General features: G+C 41.8%; 1 protein-coding gene across 7 annotated transcripts in view; it reads left to right on the forward strand.

Moving 5' to 3' along the window:
• The first annotated feature begins 254 nt into the window (after positions 1–254).
• WNT8B (Wnt family member 8B) overlaps positions 255–16,735 on the forward strand; it is a 29,891-nt gene continuing 13,410 nt past the window's right edge. For 2 of the 7 annotated variants that reach the window (XM_072628472.1, XM_072628474.1), the window contains exons 1-2: positions 255–325; positions 1,298–1,405. The gene's annotated coding sequence lies outside the window, so the exon portion shown is untranslated. Of the gene's footprint in view, positions 326–1,297; positions 1,406–1,848; positions 2,065–3,619; positions 7,222–16,735 lie in introns of those variants that run through there. The other 5 variants (XR_011971546.1, XR_011971548.1, XR_011971547.1 and 2 more) reach the window with 5 other exon arrangements.

Here is a 16,735-nt window from a genome sequence, read left to right on the forward strand (position 1 = left end):
CTAAAATCTTACATTTTAAAAACCTTCCTGGTTCCCCTTAATGTTAGTGTCTTCTCCCTAAACTATCTCCGATTTATACTTTCTGTATTTTCTTTATTCAGAGTTGTTTGTAGGTTGTCTTCCCTCTCCCTCCCATTGGACTCTGAGTTCCCTATGATCAAAGAATGATTTTTGCCTTTCTTTGTGATCTCAGTGCTTGGCACACAGTAGGCACTTAATAAATGCTTGTTGACTTGACTCAGCCCGAGAGAGGAAGGAAGTTCCCAGGCATCATCAGCCTCTTTGGGGAGAAGATAAAACACATTGCCTTGTAGCCAGAGGAACGGTAAAAAAACTAAGAGAAGAGGATCTAGATTTTGTCTTCGTCTGTTACCATCAATTTTTCATATCTTATAGATCCAATGGAAGGGTCCAGCCCCTAGCAATACCTACTTCATACAGTAGTTCAAACTATAGGGTAGTGCTATGAGTTTAAAGAACTGCATAGGATTCTGGGTAAAGAATGGGACTCACCAGAGACAGTGTAATTACATTATTTATGGACTGAGAGGCAGAGGAGTTAGAAAACTAGCCTTGGAGTCAGGAAGTCTAAGTTTGAGTTTTGACTCTGACATCCTGGTTGTGTTACCCTGGGCAAATCATTTAATCTCCCAGTATTCCGAGAAAATTCTCCAAAATTTTCTAAAGCTAAATGTTATAAACATATAAATATGTAAATTCCTCACTAAGAATTCCCTACCTTGATGAAATCTCAGATTTGGCTAAGAGTCTTTTACATATTTTGATGAAATAGACTATCCTATACCCAATCTGCACTGTTACCCTGAATATTTTCCTGGAATCTAGGGACCCCTTTAAAATTCACATTTCTGGAGACATAGATATAAACTGTCTCTGAACTGTAGTCAGAGATTTCTGAGAGGGACATTCAAGCAGGGATTAAACATACCAAAGAGATATGATTTGGGGGTGACTACCCCAAGACTGAACTTAGTTCATATGAGTTCAGAGACTGGAGTACTGGTTACAGTAACACCACGTTAGATGTTACTTCATATGATTTGTCATTTTCTATCTAGGAACTAACCAGCTCTAATAATGTCCTTGAGTACAGAGTCCTCACCTCCCCAGAATATAGGCCCCTTGAGGACTCTTTTGAAGACACTCCTGGAGGCTGACATTTTTAACTTTATATCCCTATCACCAAGTACAATGTTTGGTACAGAACAGAATCTTAAGAAGTACCTGTTGGGTTTGAACTGAATTGAAATGCCTGTCTTTTGTAATTCCCCCACAGTGCTTCGAGTAGAGCTGAGCATACAACGGATGCTTCGTCATCAATATTTGCTGTTCGACCAGAAAGATAAAGGGAAGAAGTCAGCTGGGAAGGTTAGAAGGAAACTAGGTCAGAGGTTGTGTCTTCTTACCCCCTTCTTTCCATCCCTCCCTCCTGGATCTGACTCCTGGCAGAATGGTCCGTTTTCTCCAAAGAAAGATGCCCTGGGTGTTAATGAAAACTCAAAGCCTGGAGGAGAAAGGATCAGAAAATACAACTCCATCTAAATCCCCTCTGGGGACCTGTGGGGAAGGGAGGGTGAGGCACTGGGGGGTGTTACATGCCCCGATTATGTGGAGGGGATTTGCTGTGTCTCTTTTTCTCCCCTTTCTCTCTTTGTCTTCTTTCCCGTGTCCCTCTTTGTCCTCTTGTTCCGTGTTCCCTTCTGCATTTGTCTGGGAGGATCCTGGGGTGTTCTTTTGATCAACCCAATCTCTCTCTGGCACTTGAATTCTGATTGGCTGAAGAGCTTAGAGAAAAAAACTTTAATTAAGTAGATAATCTCTTCTTAGGAAGTTTGACCACTCCATTTCATTTCCCCTTCGCTCTCTACTTGGGTTCATTTACCCACCAAGAAAGTTGAGGTTGGGGGAAAATTCCATCCCACTCTCACTGAGGAGCTCATCTCTGCTCCCTGGATCGCAAATCTTCATCCTGTGACTGTTTCTCATGGAGCCCCCAGCCTGTATCTTCCTTTTCACTTGTGTCCTTCAGCTCAGCCACACCTGGTAAGTGACGCTGGTCATCTGCTTAGGACTTTGGACAGGTAGAGGTCTTTATCCACTGGGAGAGAGTCCTCTTCTCTCCCCAACCTTGGATCTCACTTCTTGTATAAACTTTTTCCATCCTTGTGAGGGTAGTAGGACTCATCATCCTAAATGAAACCCTAATTCTCACTGTATATGTGGGGGAAGAAATGTTAAAGCCGAGATTTTTTTCCCTAGAGTAGTATTCCCACTGACTCGAAATAAGGTAGATGTCAGACCAGTCAGGAAATGTCTTTTTCATCCAGTCTTAGCCTTAGTGTTGACCATTGGAAAAAGGTGTGAAATGATGCTTGGAGGTAAAAATCTTAACTTTAGTCTGCTTTCTTACCTACTTTTAAATTTCTTGGGACACCTGTAGGGAACTGCTCAAAGCACTTTTTCCTAGAGGTCAAGAGTTTCTGCTGGATCACTGGGTCTTGGTCTGGAATTTACAAGCATATTTGAAATGAAGTATATATATATGAAAAGTCCAAACTCTAGTTAGGATATGAAAAGTCCAAACTTCCATTTCAGTGACAATTTTAGACATCTCAACCAGTTTTGAGCATTTTCCTTTGGGAAAATATTCCATATGAGTCTCTCCATTGTCCTTTCCATATTTGGGGGGAAGTTAATGGGGTCTGGATATGTGATTTCATTCATTTGGGGGGGGGGGGGAACTCCTGGTGTTGGCATTTCCCTTTACAACATAGATAGCCAACTCCTGTGTGATTTTAGAGTATTAAAGAGTTATCTAGGGCCCTGAAAGGTTAAGTAACTTACCTATAATCAGGTAGCCAATATGTTAGCTCATATTCATGGTTCTAGTACTGAAAGAGAAATTCAGACCATCTAGTCCCACTCTCTCATTGTATAGATAAAAGAACTAAAGCCCAGAGAGGTTTTGATCTACCCAAGGTCATACAGATGGAAAGCATTAAAGGAGTGATTTGAACCCAGGTCCTCTGACTCCAGAGCTAATGGTCCTTTTTTTGGTCCTGGGCAAAAGTGGAACCCAGACTTCCTAAATCTGAGATTAGCCTTCCATCCCAGAGGTCCTTAGCCTAGGGTGCTTGAACTTGTTTGTTTGTTTTTAATATTTTCAAAATTATATTTCAATGTAATTGATTTATTTTATAATCTTATGAGTTTAAAAACATTCTGAGGAGTCCATAGGCTTCACCAGACTGACAAAGGGTTCCATGACACAAAGAAGGTTTAAGAACCCCTGCTCTGTCCCATGCACCCCTCTGCCTCTTATTTTCTCACTGCATGCTAATGTTAAGAAGGAAAAAGGGAGGGTAAGGTAAGCAAGGTTCAGAGACCCTGGAACTGTGTGATGTTGGGGCTTTCTCAATCTGAACCTTCTTTCCTCCCAGACCTCAGTCTAAGCTTCCACTACATGCAAAGTGTCACAGGAGCCTCTCCCCACTTTTCAAGCAGAAGGAAAGAGGACCTTCTTGTCCAGGATACTTCCTGAGGTCACACTCCTGGACTAAGTGAGTGTATTTCCCACTCTCTGTCTCCCCCCTCCCAGGAGATCATTTCCATCTCAATCAGATTAGAAAGAGGCTCAGAATAACGTCAGCTGGACATGGAGCCTGGCAGTTCGAGTGTTTGGGATTACAAGGTGGCCCACCAAGTAATTGCTCAAATAGAAAACCAGTGGAGGGCACTTAATTAAACCCTTCCAACTTCACCAGGCCTTTCTTTCTTTCCTCTCTCCTGCACACACACAAAACGCAGGGGGACAGAGGGATCACCCCAAGCCTGTCCCCTGGGAGCATTTGGAGTAACACGGCAGCACGAATTCCCCGGCCTTCCTAGGCTGCCGGGAGCGACCCAAGGTTTCTCTCGCCCTCCACCAGACTGAGAAGAATAACTGTTTGAGAACGGCCCTGGCTGGGGAGGGGGCCACGCTTGTCTCCCTTTGACACTGACACAGCCAGACAGAAAGGTGACTAGGAGGCTCGTCTGTCCCAATCCAAATGTTTGGATTCAAAAAGAAAGGGGAAAAGAAAGAGACGGGAAAGCAAGAGCTCATTAGACGACGTTTTGAAAAAAAAAAATCCCCTTCCCCCCCTCTTCTGGCCTAATTTTGAGTGAACAGCAGGCAGATGCCTTCTGCTGACTCATTGTATTTTAATTGCTTTTTGCCACAAGCTGCGATCTGAATTAGGTTTTGCAATTTGGGACGGCAGGTGAGGAATCTTTGCAGCTCTCAAAAGTGAAAGCCATTTAGTCTGAAATCTGGGAGCCAAATCACCATCTTATCGATGCTTTTTACATCACTCTATGTCTCTCCCCTTCCTACCAAAAGAACCCATGTATTAGAAAACATTCCTAACACGCTGGCCACATCTCACCGTCTACGCCTTATCCCACACCCATAGACCGCCACCTTCCTGCGGAAAGGTGAGGAGGGAGGTCTGTTTCCCCATCAGCCCTCTCGGAAGCGGAGTCACTGCACCGATCAGAGTTTGGATGGCTTTCAAAGTTGTTTTCCTTTAAATCATTCTCCATTGTGTAAGTTCTCTGGCTTCTGATTACTTGGCTGTACTTGTGAAAGAAAAAAAAAGAACAAAAAACCAGGGAACGATTGTGGGCGGTCTGTCTCCTCTCGTACTAGGGAGAGAGGCTTGACCAACTCCAGCCTTTGTGAACATCTTAATGAAGGCACTGTCTGTTCCTTTTATCAATGCAACCAGGAGCACTTAGCAAACTGCGCTACCAACTTCTGCTTGACTTATAGCCCTGCCTGAAAGGCTCGAGGAAGGAGGAGGGAGCGGATGCCCAGGGGAGAGCGGGGCGGGTGGAGAGCACCAGCGAGCACTATTAGCAGGTACCATAGTGCCAGGGTCATAGAAAACGAACTCCAAAGCTGCCAGTCTTTGGGGGTGGGGGCAGGAAACACACTGTCCAACAATCTTCGCAGGGGTGATATACGACTTCTCGTCCGTGTCTGGCGCTTGAAGAATCCTGGTATTGGCCAGGGAGGTGAACCTCTGACCTCTTCTCTGGGATTTCCCGAGATGTGACCAAGGTTGAGGGACTTAAAGCAAAGGGCATTGGTGGGATTAGGATTCAGGAAACATGGGTGCCAGTCTTGCTTCTGCTCCTGACCAGCTTTACGATCTTGGTAAGTTCCTTCTCTGGCCCTCAGTTTCCACATATTAACAGAGGAGTTGGAGATAATAGTAACTGACACATATACTGATTTCAAGTTTGCAAAGCACTTTACATGCATTAACTCACTTGATCCTCATAATAATCCTGTGAAGCGCTGTAGGTATCGTTATTCTCCCTTTTACAGAAGAGAAAATTGAGACTCAGAGGGAGTTAATGTTCTGGAGGGCACGTTTAGGATTTTCTTCGTTATATCTCCAGGATCCCTTCCAACTAAGTTCTAGGACTCTATCTTCTGTGATCCCACCTTATTCCTAGGGGCCTTCCCTAAATCTCTGGATGACTGAAAAGTTCTCTTCTTTATGCCACTGTCAAATTTCCTCCCACCTCCAACATTGATACAAAGTAGGGAGCTATGATCTCAGCACCCTCAAGACCCAGATTCTTCCTTCTTGGAATTTTTATTTGTTATGAATTTGTTCAAGTTTCAATGCCTGAAAGGACTAGAAAGAGAAGGATGCCTGAGAATCATCTTTAATTCCTTACATGACATAAAGAAGTATACTCTTGATGAAATGTTACGGAAGCAAGTTGGGCAAAGGGTTTTCTATTCCAGTCTTTTTCCATTCTTTCTTTTCCAAGAGTCATTTGAGATTTCCCTTCCTTTACCTACCATCACAAAGGTCCCTTACAGCTCCTCCAGCATCTGGGACACAATGTGAAAAGCTGAGCAAATTGAAGGATTTATTAAAAGGAAGTATGGCATAAAGGAAAGAGAATGCCATCTTTGGCATTCACATCAGATACATGCTGGCTCTGTAGCCACTAGAGATTTATTGGACCTCTTAGTACCTCCAGACAGCTCTCTAAGACTCTTACAAAGGAGCTAGTTATAGGACCTTGATGTCAGAAATTTTGTCATTGTTCATGATCCCATTTGGGATTTTCTTGGCAGAGACACTGGAGTGGTTTCCCATTTCTTTCTCCAGCTCATTTCACAGATGAGGAAACTGAGGCAAATAGGATGAAGTGACTTGCCCAAGGTCATACAACTAGTAAGTATCTCAGGCCAGATTTGAACACCTTGGTCACCCCTTCTGAGGGCCAGGATGGCAGTCATATTTTCTTGGTTCTTCTCTATTCTCATCCAAAAAGTTGATTGCTTCCCATGGAGTACAGAATGAGGGGAGCAGTCCCCCATCACCTCACCCCAGGATGTGATTTGGTTTATTCGTACAATACTTTTTGCTGGTCCTAGGGTGAAAGCTGAACCAATGGGGGGGGGGGTGGAGATGACTTTGCACCTGACCCACACAACTAATAACATTCCTCATTGTCTACACATCAAGGGGTGTCAGGCCCCAGAGCAAAGGCCTAGCCTATAGTGCAGGCAGGTAGGTAAGCATCCTGAATTCCCTGTCATTCTAGTATAAACCTTCTGGACTGGTTTGCTTTCTGCCAACCCAGGACAGACCCAGACCTAAAAGAGATATTTTAAACTTACAGAGAAGCCAAGGTCATCATATTCATGGACATCATCCTGGCAGTCCACCAGAGGCAGGGAAGATGGAATCAGGCCCTAGATGAAAAGAAAAAAAAATTGATGTTGGGGCTTTCCCACAGCTCAGGCTAAGGGGACAGAACAGATTCACCTCTTTCCTCACTTTGATGTATTCAGAATGCAGGTTGAAGGATAATTTTGGGGGGATATGACTAATGTGAAATTTTGTTTATACATATTTGTTTTCAGCTTTGTTTTTCTTGCTTTCTTAATGGGTGATGGAGAAGAGATGGAAGGGGGAGAATTCAGAACCAAAAATAAAAATAAAAAGGCTCTTCTCTCATCTTACCCTCTACATCCAATTAATCACCAAGTCTCATCCATTTGACTTCCCCAGTGAAGATATAATAAATACCCATTTTTGGATAGAGAAATGAACTCAGAGTGCAAAAGGAGACTTTTTTTAATATGGGCAATGTGGGATATGTTTTGCCTGATTTGGTGGGTTTTTTTCCCAGTGGAACTGGGAGTTGGAGACTGCTAAAATAGATTTTTGTCAATTGAAAAAATTTTAATTTAATTAAATTAGTTTAATTAAAAACAATTTTACTTCTGTGATACCTCTTATATCCATCCATTCCTTCCTTTCCATTCCCATTGCAAGTACCCTCAGCCAGGCACTCACTAAAATCCTCCTGGCCTAGTGTGATCCCTTCCTAACCGATCTCCCTGCCTCCAGTCTCTCCTCTCTCCGATCCATCCTCCACACAGCTAACAAAAGAATCTTCCTCATACCTAGGTCTGACCATGTTACTCCTCTCAAAAAAACCTTTCCCCTGCCTTTGGGATGAAATACAGTTATTAGCACACTCTCTCGAAATTATTTTTATATACTGTTCAAATTTACTACTTTGTAAACATGAATCTCCTTCTCCTAATCAATAGGGCATGGACAGTGTTTATTTATTTTTTTTTGGTCCATCAATGAATATTTATTAAGTTTTTCCCTGTGCAATGGGAATTGTGTTTATATCCCCATTGTCTAGCATAGATTCCTACAGAGGCTTAATAGGAGGTGGAAATGTGGTATGAGCTATGCACCGAGTGAGGAAGTCCCAGATTTAAATCCCTCCTCAGAGATTCACAAACTGTGAAAATCTTGGCAAGGCACTTAATCTCTCTTGGCCTCAGTTTCCTCATCTGTAAAATAGGGATAATAATGGCATGAGACTTGCTTTTGTTGTGAAGAACATAGAAGAGCTATCAATAAATATAAATAAAAATTAATGTCAAATCAACAATCATTTATTAAATGTTTACTACGCGTCAGGCATGACAGTAAGCACAGACAACACCAGGAAAAGCAAAGCCATCCCTGCTCTCAGTGCACTCACATTCTAATGGGGGAGACAAGAGGACAAAAACTGCAGAGTGGATAGAAGGTAAACTAATTCATGAATATCTATGGAACTGAATTAAGCTGCCATGGGAAGCCTTCCCACTGATTCTTGCTTACCTTTCTGGCCGCATCTCACACTTTTTAAACACTAGAACTTCCAATCAGTCTTCATCTACTTACAGTTCTGTGACTTCTCCCTGCACTTTCCTGCCTCCAAGCATTTGTCTCTGCCATTCCCTATGCTTAGAAGGTGCCCCAGTTCCAACCATCTCTCCCCACTGAAACTTTTCTCTAACTTCGAGGTCTTACTGTGTTCTCTCTCATGAAATCCACATCTTCCCCAGTTAAAATGTTTCCTCTCTCAACAAACCTCTCAGGCCACTCTCTGACTTCTGGACAATCATCACATTCTTACCTATGGGACAGTTATTTGAATATCTATCTCTTACCCCATTCTCTCTCTGCTCCTTCCCCAAAAGTTTTTGAAGGCAGAGACCATCATCTTTTTCATTTTAATCAGTCAGTCAACAAGGATTTGGTTTTTTTAAAAATTTTTCATTAAATATCTCCTAATTACATGTAAAATATCTTTGACATTCATTTTTTAATATTCTGAAAACCAGCATTTATTAAGCACTTAGTGCTAAGTGCTGGAGAACCAAGGAAAGGCAAAAATTGTTCCAGCCTTCAAGGAGCTCCCAGTGTAATGGGGGAAATAATGTGTGATCAGCTACGTAAGGATAAGTTACAAACAAGTTAACTGGAGAAAACCAACAAAGGGAAGGTACTAACATTAAGAGATATCAATCAGGAAAGGATTCCTGGAGGGGGTGGGAATTCAGTGAGACACGATGGAATCAGGGAAGCCAAGAGGTGGAGAGGAAGAGGGAGAGGATTGTGAGCATGGGGGACACCCAGAGAAAATGCCGAGAGCCAAGAGATGAGTGTCCTGTGCAAGGAACAGCAGGGAAGCTAGCATCAGTGAATCGAAGAGCTCATGGAGAGGAGTGAAGTGTGAGAAAAATCCATCAGCTAACATTATATTAACACCCGCTATGGGTCAGGCATTGTGATAGGTGGTAGGGATAAAAACAAAAATATAAGTCCCTACTCTCAAGTGTGTACAATTGACATATTAGGACAGACTATGACAGGCATCTAAGCACATACAGTTTAAATACATGGAGGTTAAATACCATTCTGGGTTTTTTTGGAAGGGGCACTTGTTGCTGAGATAATCAGAAAAGGCTGCATCTAAAAGATGGGATATGAGATGAATCTTTAAGAAAAGGAGGGATTCTATGAAACTGAGGTGAGAAAGAAGTACATGACACACGGACAGAGTAAAGGTGTGGAAATGGGAGATGTAGTGCTATGTATGAACACTCAGTTGCCTGAATTCAGTCACTGAGCAGTATTCATGGAGGTGTTTATTTAGTTAGCATCTTTCAGGTGATCTAGCAGAAAGTGGCACTATGGTCAGAGCCTCTGCAAAGGAGACTATGATTGTGCCAGAGATCTCCCCTGGAGGGATTTGAGAGATCATCTGTTTCTACCCCCTCATTTTACAAACAAGAAAATAGAGGCTTAGAGATTAAGTGATATGGCCAAGGGTGGCACGGAGCCCAGGTGTTAAAAGCATGGAGGAAAAATGTCCTGAGCCTATTACGAATCCTGGCAAAAGCTTTGCTGGACTCTCTGGGAAAGGGGGGCCTCCATGTCACATCCCTCCTCTCACACAGAGGCCCTCGAAGGGAGGGCAGACTGCTTCCCCCAATATTGTCAGGAGCCTTCATTTAAATGCTAAGTGTTGAGGCTCTCTTGGAGCTTAGCACTTTTCAGCAGAATTGAGCAAAATCCAGCAGCACTGTGAGAAGGATAGAAAAGGCAGCCCCTTAAATCAGAACATGCCTTGGGTCAGAGATGAGGGCTCAGTGGGAAAAGGGTGCTTGCCAGCCCTTTCTGCTTTTGAAGATCTTTATATCCCAGGCACTTAATGTGGTGCCTTGTGTCCTGAAGGTCCCATGAGGCCATCCTGCCACCTAGCTCCCAGACAGCTTTGGCCAGGATACCAGGGTGACTTTGAGGGTGGATTTTTAAAATTTGAGCACTGTTATTAAAATAAATCAGACTCCTTTGATTTCTTTTGAGGTAGCCCCTGCTCTCGGACACAATACATCTGTGTACTGTCACAAACACAGGTCATAGCAGCAGAGATTTAAAGCTAGAAGGGACTTCAGAGGCCACTGAGCCCAATCCTTCAGGAAACTGAGGTAAGAAAGGTTAGGTGACTTACGCAGGATCACACATTGAGTAAGTATCTGAAGTTGGATTTGAACACAGATCTTCCTAGGCCCAGGTTCAGCCCCTAGTCTCCACACCATGCTGCCTCTCAGACTATCATACATTATATGTGTATCAGAATAAAAAACAATTAGTTATGTGACATCCGAAGGAACAGGTCATAAAAACATGACCCAAGACAAATTTTCATGTTACAAGTATCATGGGTGGAGAAAATGAGTTGGGGATAGGGGACGTGGAGTTGGTCCAATTTGACTGGAGCATAGAGTATGTGAGGGAGAATCCTGTGATACAAAGATCTCAGATTAGGTGTGGAGTCAGTCAACAAACACTTATTAAGCTTCTATTATATGCCAGAAATGGTGCTAAAGCACCTCAGGGGTAGAACTGAGACATGAACTCAGGTCTCCAAACTCCCTTTGTGGTGCTTTCCTCGCTGGTTTGATCAGATTTCTCTCAGACACTTTCTCAAATGTGTTACTTTTCTTAACTCCTCCTACCCTCTCTCCTCTTTAATAGAAATGAACTCATTCATCCCCTGCTAGACTGACACTAGCCCTTCTGAAGGCAGCTAGATGGTACCAATCTGGCTGCCATGGAGGCACCTGGTGGCTCAATGGATAGAGCCCTGGGCCTGGAGTCAGGAAGATCTGAGTTCAAATTCCGCATCAGTCAATTCATAGCTGTGTGATCCTGGGCAGGGTACTTAACTTCTATCTGCCTCAATTTCCTCAACTGTAGAATGGAGATAATAACAGTACTTACCTCCCTTCATGGTTGTTGTGAGGATGAAATGAATTGTAAAGTGCTTAACCCAATGCCTAGCACATAGTAGGTACTCAAGTACTTTTTTCCTTCCTACTTTTAATTATGAAAGGTCTTGTGAAGGCAGAAATGGTCTCTGATCTGATGCATCTGTTTATATGTTCAATTTAATGCAACAAACATTAAGGACTTAGAACGTGCTCAGGGCTGCTGTTTTGTTTGTTACTTGGTCATTTGGTTGGTTGAATGGAGGTTTTTTGGGGGAGGATCACTGGGGAGAACTTGACTCAGACCTGCGATTTCAGCTTTGTAGGAGCCTCTTGGTGGGAGTCCTTCCTCTTCCTTTCAGCAACTTATAATCTTTTAAGTTTATTTTTAAATTATATTTCATAAGCATTTATCATCTGTCCCTCTCATTGCCCATTGCAGAAAAAAATTTTAATCCCTTACAATAAATATTCATAGTCCAGCAAAAAAAAATTTCACACATTGGTCAATGTCCACATACACACCTCATGTTCTAGATTCTAAATCCATCCCCTCTGGCTGGAGATTAAGGATAACTCAGTTCCCCTTTAGGCCTCCCATCTCCTCTGCAGCCTAGAGTCAGAGAGGATAGGCTGGGGAACAGAAAAGGGAGGTTACCAGATTTGCTCAGTGTATCAGAGGCAGGATATGAACCCAGGTCTTCCAGGTTAGAGCCAGAGCTCTAACCACTGCACCATGGTGCCTCTGATGGAAATACAAGAATGAAAAACAACACATTCCCTGTCTTTAATGAGCATACAACCAGGTTTTGCTGGTTTTGAAGTGAGAGAAAGGGATAAGACATGTACACAGATAGTGATACCTAAGTAAGACTATGGTTCGGTGCCTAGGAGGGGTCAAACAGAAGCATCAGAGATTGGAGTTGGTTAGATCACTAGTAACTGAGTCACTGACTGGGGACCCTGTCTTTGTTAAGCTGGATGGGGACCCCATCTTTCTAGAACACAGGGCCATAAGATCATTGAGAAGAGTTAATTTCACTGTTTCATTTTAAGTTTTAACTTAAGCATTTCAGATGAAGTGATCCAGAAAGGTTAAGTTTGCATCTACAATGGCCTCTACCCCCTAAAGTTACCCTGGTGCTTTGGCCGCCTCCCACCACCCAACTCAGGGGCATTTACATCTGCTCCATCCTTCTGCCTCCATATCCCTCGTGTTGAAAGGCAAAGTGGTGTAGTGCATTTGGGGGTTGACAGTAGATTCAGGAAGTGGTGTTTCAAGTTCTCCCCCAGACATATTCTGGCTCTCTAAACCTGGGCATGTCTTCTATAATGTTGTCAAGGGCCTCAGACAGTTCTCTGAGACACTAAGTGACCCTTAAGTGGCCAATCCTTATTGATGAAGGGGTTCTTCAGACTGAGAGTTCCCTGTATTGATGGAATCACAGATATTTCCCCTTATTCCAAGTCCTTTTTAGCGCCTTAAACTGGGCAGGACACATAGTAGGTCCTTGAGAAATATTTATTGAGGGAATGAAAGAAGGAACGGAAAGCAAATCAAACAGCATCTAGAAGTGTGCTGGAACTGGTACGTATTCATTATGCCTCGGAAATTGATTTGATTTGTTTTGTTGATTGTCTAGACTTTAAGAAAGTGATGGAGAAAATGTTTATCACACCTTAGACTTAAAAGTATGTCCTACCTATGTCTTTTTTTCCCCCAGAGAACAGATTGTTAAACACTGATCATCACACCCCCAATTCCCTGACATTATAGAGAAAAATTGAAACATTGGGAAAGGAAGAGCCTTCGGGTCACTTATATACATACATATATGTATATATATATGCACACACATACATACATATACACATGTTGTATGCTATATATGCATGTAGATTATACATAATATAACCTATGTATAATTTTTACATATATATATAAAACATTGTATTTCAATATAATTGGTTTCCTTTGTATTCCTATGGATTTTATTTTATGCATTTAAGGACATTATTTTAAGAAGGGGTACATAGGCTTCACCAGACTTCCAGAGGGGTCCATGACACACACAGAGTGGTTAAGAATCCTTGCTCCAGTAATTCAGGACATGACATGCCCTCAGTCCTGTGGCGACAATTACAGAGTATCTATTTGTGTTTTGGCCTCTTGTTTAGAAGGTTCTGGACAGAATTCCTACTTTGGTTGGAAAATGTACTAAATGATACCTGAATTGCCTTCCAATTCTAATGGAATTCCTTCCAACTCTAAGAATTGCTGGTCCTAAGTGGGGAAAACACATGGGATTATAGAATCCCAGATTTGGAGTTGGAAAAGCCCTCAGATGCCATTGAACTCAACTCCCTCATTTTATAAATGCTGGCACAGAAGTCCAGAGAGTTTGAGTGACTTATCCAAGGTCACACAGGGAATAGGCAGAGGATAGAGTACCAGACCTGAAATTAGGAAGACCTGAATTCAAACCCATCCTCAGACACTTACCAGCTATGTGACCCTGGGCAAGTCACTTACTCTTTCCTCAACCATAAAATGAGGATAAGTCCTGGATATTCTGATAATAAATGTATGGTAAAACATATCCAAATATTAAAACCCATAGATTTAGGCTAGAAGGGACCTTGGAAATCATCCCCTTTATTTTATAATTTTCTTCCCCTCAACTTTTCACCCCCCACTGAAAAAATGAAAGAAAACCCTTATAACAAGTAAATTTATTCAAGCAAAATAAATTTCCATGTTTGCCAAATCTAAAAATGTGCTTCTGATTCTCAGTCAGGAGATAAAAAGTACTCCTTGGCCATCAGTACTCTGTTATCACCGCATTGATCAGATTTCTGAAGTCTTTCAAAATGATTCATTTTTACCACAATGATGCTGTAGTACATGTTATTCTCCTGATTCTACTACTTCACTCTGCATCAGTTCATACAGTCTTCCCAGCTTTCTCTGAAACTGTTTCTTTCTTCATTGCATATAGCACAAAGGCATTCGTTTATATTTCTTTACCATAATTTGTTCAACCATTTCCCAATTGAGGGACATGCCCCTTGTTTCCAGTTGTTTATTACCACAGGAAGAATGCAACTTTTCCTTTCTATGAGGGGTTCTGAGACACGTGAGTGGGTGCTATGAAGTTTCACCAGCTATAAGTAAGAGGACAAATTCTCTGCACATTCTTTTTGCTCTAGGTATTTAAGAGGGATCCTTCAACCAGATCTAGGCAACAGCCCATAATAAATATTGAAGATATCTTGAATTTCTCTCTCTTTCCCCCTGTTAATCCAGTAGCCAAGTCCTGCTAATTCTGCCTCCCAAAGACTAGGTTTTGACAGAGTAGATTTTAGAGTTCTAGAGAATGACCAGGTAGGCTCCCATGGGCAAGCTCAGTTTGGTTATGCAAACTAACAATCACAAAATGTCCTTTTTTGCCATGTTGAGGTGCATAAGGAAGATTTTTTACAGGAGGATAGAACCTCAGTTTGAGGTAGATAGGATCATGATAGCAGAAAACAGAAATAAAGTAGAATTGTTTGACTCATTTGACATTTGTTTCTCTACCAAGGAAAATGATCTTTGGTTTGGAAAGGATAGAACAAAAATGATTAATACAGAGTTAAAATTCAAGATGAATGAACACCTTGATGCTCTCAGAGAGTTCAAGTCATCAGGACCAAAAAACTTAAGTCCCAGGATACTGAGAGAACTGGCAGATATGTAGTTGTTCAATTTCTGCTGGTGAACTTTGAAATTTCATGGAGCGTGGGAGAGGAGGGGAAGAATTGGACAAGGGCAAATTTTGCCCTGATTTTCAAAAAGGAAAAGAGGGTAGAGTTTCCAGACTCTAATCTCATGAAATTGACTTGGATTGCTGACAAAACTCTAGAATGCATGATTAAAGCGTTGGTTTGTGAGAAAGGAAAGTGGTCGCCATCAAGAGGCAGCATGGGACCATGGTGAGCAGATAATGCCAGAATTAGCTGATTTCCTTTAATGAGTTCATGGCTCTTATATGCTTGTTCAATTCTGGCTCAGTAACCAGCTAGAAGGCTCTTTCTTAATCACAAAATAAGAAGATAGTAAATATCACACAATACATGACCACTCTCTGGAAGATGGGTCAGGTTTCCTTCTTTGCATATTACCAAGAATTTCCAGAAACACACTACCCATAGATATGCACCAGACGGACAATGCCCCTTCCCTTTGCATATGACAGGGCTAACAGGCTAGCCGATCCCAAATATGTAGTATGTGGATTTCAGCAAAACAGTTGACAAAATCCTTGTGGACCACACAGAGGAGCATGGACTAGATTCAGAACTTGTTGGAAGACTTAGAGAGAAGTCATGTTAATGGATTTATGCCGGTGTGGAGTGTAGGTACCACAGGGACGTTTAACTTATGTTCTGGCTTTGAAAGAAAGTTTTAGTGGGATGTCTTAGAGATCTTTCCTTGGCTCTGTGCTTTTCAAAATGTTGATCAATTACCTGGATGAAAAAGTAGGTTCCATATCTAACAAATCAGCAAGTGACATAATGTGGAACAGGACAGTGACAGTCATAATCCAAAAAAAGATTAACATACTAGAGTGATGGGCTGAACCAAAAAAAAAAAAAAAAAAGAGGGAATTGTAGAGGAATGCATGTGAAATCCTACATTAGAGTTAAAAATGAGTTGTTGCATGAGAGTCAGGCAACAGATCATAAACAATATATCCAGAGGTTCTAGTGGGTTGAAAGCTCAAGCATCATGAGAGCTAAAAATTAGGAATGACATTTAGAACAATGTGGCATAGTGAAGAGGGTACAAGATTTGGAGTTGAGAAGTCCTGGGTTTGAGTCTTGTCACTGACACTGACATTATCCCACCTACTTCAAATAGAGGTTCTATCACCCTTTAAAAAGATTTGACAAAGCTTTAAAAAAATCTTCCTCGTGCTCCCCCAACATGGCAAAAAAGGGCATTTTGTGGTTGTTAGTTTGCATAACCAAACTGAGCCTGCCCATGGGAGCCTACCTAATCATTCTCTTAAACTCTGAAATCTACTCTGCCAAAGCCTAGTCTTTGTGTGACTCTGGACAAGTCACTTATTTCTCTGGGCCTCAGTTTCCTTACCTGTAAAATGAGGGGTTTGGACCTGATGATGCCTAAGGTCCCTTCCTATTCTAAATCTCTGATCTTACAAACACAAGAGGGGATAGCCCCATCAAGCTCTTCCCTGACCAGATAACATCTGGAAGAGTGCTTAAGTTGAAGGAACCTGAGATGATTCATTGTAGCCTTTGCATCTCCAACCAGTGCCTCATACATAGATGCTTAATAAGTGGTTGTTAACTATATCAATTTGCTTGCCATCTCAGGGAGGAAGAAAAGGAGGGAAGGAGAGGATTTGGTGCTCAAATTTTTAAAAAAACACGTTAAAAATTTTTTTTACATATAATTGGGGAAAATAAAATATTATTAGAAAAGGGAACCCAAAAAGAAATGTTTCTTAAATTTAATCTGTTTAAATTAATTTAATTTAGGCAGGTATATGGCATGGTGGATAG

The sequence above is a fragment of the Notamacropus eugenii genome, chromosome 1 (assembly GCF_028372415.1).
Source record: "Notamacropus eugenii isolate mMacEug1 chromosome 1, mMacEug1.pri_v2, whole genome shotgun sequence".
Taxonomy (NCBI): domain Eukaryota; kingdom Metazoa; phylum Chordata; class Mammalia; order Diprotodontia; family Macropodidae; genus Notamacropus; species Notamacropus eugenii.